This window comes from Corylus avellana, chromosome ca3 (genome assembly GCF_901000735.1).
Source record: "Corylus avellana chromosome ca3, CavTom2PMs-1.0".
NCBI lineage: Eukaryota > Viridiplantae > Streptophyta > Magnoliopsida > Fagales > Betulaceae > Corylus > Corylus avellana.
The window spans coordinates 7,059,092-7,064,496 of NC_081543.1; the positions used below are offsets into that span (position 1 = coordinate 7,059,092).

Below are 5,405 nucleotides of genomic sequence, written 5' to 3' on the forward strand. Positions count from 1 at the left end.
AGGAAAGACTTTTAAGGTATATTTGTTACGATGATTAAATCCACCGAATGGAATAGCTATTTTATAGTTTGGTAAGACTTTTAGTCTCAAAATAGCTACTTCCATAAGAATGACTATTCTTTAAATTAAGGAATAGTCATTCCTCTAAAAAATAAGAGGAATAGCTAATACTTTAAGAAGAGACAATATATATATTTTTAAAAAACCAACAATATATATATATATATATATATATATATTTTGAATCGGCCACCAAATTTCGTTGGAATTTGCTGGAATCCTCCCTCTGGCTGCCGGAGTTCACCATCGATGGCCAACAAAGTTTCACCTTCTTAAACAAATAGAGCCTTTGTTTTGTTTTTTGCTTTTGTTTTTGTTTTTGTTTTTGTTTTGTTTTGTTTTTTTTCTTTTTTCTTTTAATAAAAAAATGTGGGTATTTAGTAATTTTGCTTAATTCCTGTAAAATCATATATGTTTTCACCAAACTAGAGAATTTAAATAGCTATTCCATTCCGCCTACCAAATGCTTCATTATTTGTTTGTGCCGGCAACAACAATAAGATTGTCCAGTGGTGCTCTTATAGAGAAGGAACCTAATCATATTGTACATTATTATGTTGACTAGCTTGTAGATTTAGTGATGAGAATATTCACAAACTGTAAAACATATAGTTTATTAATTGAGAAATGTGTTTTTTTTGGCATTCTGACGTCTAGCTCGTTTACATTTTCGTTGAGTTGGCATGTTCCATCTACTATTAGTATTTTTTTTCTTTTTAATTTAGGTTGGATGGAACATGCCAATTCAATATAGATGTACACGAGATGAACGTCAAGATGCAAATAAGTATTTCTCTTATTAATTATAAATAATTTACTCTATTTTTAGCAATAATTTTCTAATGTTGTTGAGTGTCGTTTTTACTTTGCAGTGCTAGCTGTATTGCAACAATTAGTGTCGTCAACTCTCCTTAACCTCTTTGGTATATATATATATATATATATATTGCATCTACTCAATTAATCTCATTTTTCAATTAATTTTTTTGAACTTTTCGTTTTGTTTTGTTTTGTTTTCATATTTGGACTAAATATTTGCAAAGGTGTGATGCATTTATATGAAATGAAGTTGGCCCATGTCCAGTCGCATGAACTCCTGCGCAACATGTGCGAAGAGATATCAATTTCAAACGACGAAGAGAGAAGGAGATTTAGTGGCGTTTATTCAGCCATCTTCCGAGCAATCAAGGAAGGGATTTTTGATTTTGTTTATGAGATTGTTAGAGGAAATCCAGATCTGGTGTGGAGCAGCGATTGGAGCGGCAGAACCATATTTCAGAGTGCAGTTTTACATCGTCAAGCTAAAATCTTTAGCCTTATATACAGGCTTCATGTGAAGAACATGATAGTATACGATAGGGATGACTTCAACCACAATATATTACATATGGCGGGGGTGTCAGCAGATTTCACCCAGCTTAATCGCATTCCAGGTGCAGCATTGCAGATGCAATGAGAGCTGCAATGGTTTAAGGTCATCTCTTTTGCCTTATATTTCTTTGCTATGCCAGCATTGCTTGCTAGCTAGCTATAATATTCCAAATACTAGATATTTAGAACATCTCCAGTCGTAATGATTGTTTTAACTATTATATTTTCAATACAAAATTCAACAAATTATTTATTTTACTCTCTACTTTTTCTAAATATTTATTTTTCAATTAAACTATATTATATTCACTCAATGTGCTACAATGATTCACTGTAATGAACATTTTACTTTGAAACATCTTATATGAGGCCTTCAAAGCATTTGCAGATAAGGGAGAAAGGAGAGTAGTTAAAAGTGGAGAGAGAAAATGGGGGAAGTAGTTATATATATATATATATAGAGAGAGAGAGAGAGAGAGAGAGAGAGAGAGTAATGCTATTTAGAACTTGTTTGGGATTGCGTTTGAGAAATAGAACTTTTAAGTCAAAAAGTATTTTTTGACAAAAGCTTGATTTTTAAGCTTTTGCCAAAAGTGTGTTTTGGCAATTTTTATACTTTTTGGATCCTTAAAAGCGCTTTTAATTTTTTTACCAAACGAATATTTTTTTTTTTTTTTTTCAAATGGACTTTTTAAGTGTTAAAGACACTTTTAGACCCTTTTAACGTAATACCAAACAATCCCTTATTAGACTACTATACAACTGAGATGACGTGGTAGTAGTAAAAATCAATCCTTAGATTTATTTTTGTAAGTGCTGATACAATAGTTGATTTTCACAGCCACATGATCAAGTTGTATGGTAGTAATATATATAACAATCTACTAAATAGCATTACTCACAATATATATATATATATATACACACATGAGGCCTAGGGCATGGGTGTATACTCCCGGTTCCCCATGTTGATTAACCCAAGAACCCGGTGTAGATTTCTTTTGTTACTTTTATTAAACTCAGAACTTTGTCATCCAAATTGATTTAATTAACTAGTCCATACCACATGCATATGTTGATCAGACACACACATATGAGGAATTCATGAAAGCACGAATTAATCAAGTTAAGTACTACAACATGATCATCACAAAGGCGCCAATATTGAATATTAACTAAACATAACTAGAGCTTCAATCTAGCCCTACTAAATAAATTAGTTACACATAAGTTTGATGTTAAACATCTTCATAAATTAAAATAAAAGAAAGGAAAAGAATAAACCCAAAACTTGAACTTGAAGAGCTCCAATTCTTCTCCTTGAAAATTGTGTGTCCCGGCAACGGCACCAAATATATATATATATTGCAAATGCATTTGGTGGAAAAGTTGAGTAATGTATTTAGTAGACTTTTGTATAATTGTTACCGAACTGGATGACGTGGCAATAAAAATCAGTCATTGGATCAACATTTGTAAATAAAAAAAAATAAAAAAAAAACAATTACTAATCAAATGGTTTATTTTTACTGTTACATCATTCAGTTGTATGACATTTGTATAAGAGTCTACTAAATAGAATTACTTGAAAAAGTTTTACATTTTGAACCACAAGTTGAGAAATTGAAATCTTCTCACGTCTCAATTAGAAAAATGAGTAATGCTATATAGTAGATTGTTATACGAGTGTCATATAATTTGATGATGTGAGTCCTAGGGCTGTTAAGTGAGCGAAGCGTCTCGCGAGCAAGCTCGGGCTCGGCTCACATAAGCTCGGCTCGTGCTCGACTCGAATATTAAATGAAGCACTTCATGAACACAAATCCTGACTCGAATATTAAACGAAGCAAGCTCGGCTCGACTCGGCTAAGCTCGTGAACAGCTCGTGTGAGTGTGTATATATATAAACTAAGTAATACATAATTAATTATAAATCTCATAATTATTAAAACCTTCAAATTGCATTTATATTTAAGCGTTAGAGAATAAAAAATTCTAGACCCTTCGTGATCAAAGAGAGAGAGAGTAATCATTAAAAAGACCTCGATTCAATTAGAGCAGACCCAAAAGAAAGGAAGAAGAACCAAGCAGAAACTATTGAGGGAGATTGCGAAAGGCATAAACTATTGAAGAATCAAACAGACCCAAACACTATCACTACCTGTCTGGTGAGCGAGAGTGAGAGAGTGGGAAATGAGAGTTCAGGTGGAAGATTCGTTGTGACTGGTGAGGGGGATTGAGAGAGAGACGTTAAAAGAATATTTTTTTGTATGGGTTGTTGCCCCAATGCAGTCTGAATGCAACCTGTTAACTTGTCCCACATTGTTAAGAAAACATCAATCTCTAAGTTTGCTTATCTATAAAAGGATGCATATCCTCTCTCTTTGAAATCAAATGTCTTGCTATATTGACTTAGGCTCCATACTCGACTAGCCAGGCTAAGCAAATACTCATATGCAAACTAACTTCTTAAGCCGTTTAAGAGCACTTGAAGTTAAAAAAAAAATTAAAAACAAAAACATTAAATATAAGAGCTAGCTCGCGAGCTGGCTCGGCTCGACTTATTATTAGCTCGAGCTCGATTATTGACTCGCCCTTGAGCTCGAGTAAAATTTAAACGAGCCAAGCTTGAACAAGGGAAGCTCGCTCAAGCTCGGCTCGTTTATACCCCTAGATGTGACAATAAACATCAGTTACTGGATCAACAATTGAAAAAAAATAAATAAATCAATAGTTGATTTTCACTCCTATATCATCCCAGTTGTATGGTAGTTGTATAGCAATATACTAAATAACATTAAAATGTGAGGTTTATTTGTTTAGTTGTTTGGATAGCATAAATTTTTTGAAGCTTAATTTGATTATGATATTGCTAGGGGTAGGGTTTGCTTGTGGGAAAAAGATAGGTTCAAAAATAGTCAAGGACAACTACATAATTTGAGATGTTCTGGGGATGTAAACAGTAATTGAAATTGCTACATTAAAATGGATGAAAGTATCTTCATCAAATTAAATTGTTTTTGAAGTGAGGCATGCAACATCACTCTTTCACTGATATGTGATTTTATGTTTCTTTTGGTAGCCCTTTTTTCTAAGACTTTGACTAACAAATGTAGGAGGTGGAGAGCATTGTTTTTCCAAAGGTTACAGAAGCTTTAACCAAGGATGATTTGAAGCCCCGAGAATTGTTTACAAAGAATCACAAGAATCTGATGAAAAAGGGAGAGCAATGGATGGAAGATACAGCAACTTCTTGTACAGTGGTAGGTGCTCTCATTGCCACCATTATGTTTGCTGCAGCCTTTACTGTTCCAGGCGGTAATGACCAAAACACAGGCTTCCCAATGTTCTTAAATGAAAATGTGTTTATGCTCTTTATAGTAGCTGATTCCCTATCACTCTTTTCCTCTGCAACTTCAGTATTAATGTTCTTGGGTATCCTAACATCGCACTATGCAGAAGAAGATTTCCTCAAATCCTTATCTACAAAAATGATAATAGGACTTTCCACTCTTTTCTTTTCTATTGCATCCATGATGATAGCCTTCGGTGCCGCTCTTCTACTTATGTTACGTGGACAATCGTGGTTTGCCATTCTTGTTATTTGTTTGGCTAGTGTTCCAGTCACCTTGTTCGCATTGATGCAGTTTCCCTTTCTTATTGACATGTTCATTTCAACTTACGGATCAGGCATCTTCGATAGGAAAATGAAACGTTGGGTGTAACTTATTCATTATGCTATATGTTTTATTGGTGTTCCATTAATAGTTAGCATTCTAGCCAAAACTGATTCGTTATTATTTTTATTATTATTATTTTTTATTGGACGGATGAATGATAAATTTTCAGCTGCCTTATGTTGCTTATTTTGTTATTCTTTCTGGTTTTAAGCCTATTATCATTTCCACAAATAAGTCATTGATTATCCATTATAAATTTTTACTCTTTTTTTATTTTCTAATTTTCTAAGTTCC

At 33.2% G+C, this 5,405-nt stretch overlaps 1 pseudogene; it reads left to right on the plus strand.

The window, feature by feature from the left end:
• Positions 1–5,156, plus strand: part of LOC132174010 (ankyrin repeat-containing protein NPR4-like) — a 7,936-nt pseudogene extending 2,780 nt beyond the window's left edge.
• The last annotated feature ends 249 nt before the right edge of the window (positions 5,157–5,405 follow it).